The 1,363-nt window shown below is 58.5% G+C and overlaps 1 protein-coding gene across 1 annotated transcript in view; it reads left to right on the top strand.

Moving 5' to 3' along the window:
• Positions 1–1,363, top strand: part of KSR2 (kinase suppressor of ras 2) — a gene marked incomplete at its 5' end in the record, with an annotated part of 60,526 nt that overhangs the window by 6,957 nt on the left and 52,206 nt on the right. The gene's annotated exons all lie outside the window — the stretch shown is intronic.

Below are 1,363 nucleotides of genomic sequence, written 5' to 3' on the forward strand. Positions count from 1 at the left end.
GGAAGGGTCTGGAGCCCCAGGAGCGGCTGAGGGAGCTGGGAAAGGGGCTCAGCCTGGAGCAAAGGAGGCTCCGGGGGGACCTTGTGGCTCTGCACAACTCCCTGACAGGAGGGGACAGCCGGGGGGGTCGGGCTCTGCTCCAGGGAACAGGGACAGGAGGAGAGGGAATGATCCCAAGTTTCACCAGAGGAGGTTCAGGTTGGATATCGGGACAATTCCTCATGGAAAGGGCTGTCCAGCCGTGGCACAGCTGCCCAGGGCAATGCTGGATCCCCATCCCTGGTGGGATTAAAAAACCATGGGGATGTGGCACTTAGGGACATGGGTGGCACGGTTGGATTCCACAATCCCAAAGGTCTTTTCCACCCTAAAGAACCCCGTGATTCCATGATCTCCACACCATGTTATTTATCCTAAAAATAGAGCCCCAAACCTATTTTGGGGATAAAACCTGGAATTCCTGCCGGGTGGAGAGCATGGAAGTGCAGGAATTTGGAGAGCAAAACAAGCAGCATCCCTGCCCGTGCCTCCAAACATCTCTCTGATTAATCTCTCTGCCTCTGCCAGGGCTGTGGAATTTTGCACAGCTCCTGGAACGTGTCCAGCTCCCTCAAAGGATGGTTTGTGCACCGCGAGGTGACAGTGATGAGTGGCCCCCGTACCGACCTGGCTCCGTGCTGGAATTATCCCGCTGCTCCGGGCTGCGGCGCTCCTCAGCAGCGTCATTAATGTTAATTACGGCTCTGCTATTCCATCCGGAGGCGCTGGAGCTTCACCGCGCTCAGAGGAGAAACCTCTCACCGCGTCCTTTAACGAGGAGCCGATGCTCCTTTCAAAGCCAGACGGGCGTGAGGAGGAATTTAGATAAGGATTAACACCCTGGGAGAGGTGGCACAGCACTCCCGGTGCCTGGTGCGCTGGGGACAGAGGGCACCGACAGGGCACGGGCTGTGGGCAGTGAGATGGACTGACCACTGTTGGTCATGGCACAGTGGGGCTCTTCCCAGCTCCATCCCACTCTGGGATTGTCCCACCTCCATTCCAGTCTGGGATTGTCCCAGCTCCATCCCAGCCTGGGATGTTCCCAGCTTTCCCTTCCAGCTGGAGCTGTGCAGGAATGTCAGGRAGCAGCCCCTCTGGTCACTCCTCTGTGGTTCAAGAGCTTCTCATGACCCTCCTGCCACCCCCCCTGACCCGCTATGCTGGCCCAGGCAGGTGCTGGGTTGGCCACGCACTCCAGGGTGTCCTTGGCAATAATGGGATGAGAACCAAAAGGTTTCAGAGTCCAGAGGAGGAGCTGCTCCAGGGCTGGAGCCCCTCTGCTCTGGAGCCAGGCTGGGAGAGCTGGGGGTGCTCACCTGGA

The sequence above is a fragment of the Malurus melanocephalus genome, unplaced genomic scaffold (genome assembly GCF_030028575.1).
Source record: "Malurus melanocephalus ecotype Western Australia unplaced genomic scaffold, MMel_1.1 scaffold_316, whole genome shotgun sequence".
In the NCBI taxonomy this organism is placed as follows: domain Eukaryota; kingdom Metazoa; phylum Chordata; class Aves; order Passeriformes; family Maluridae; genus Malurus; species Malurus melanocephalus.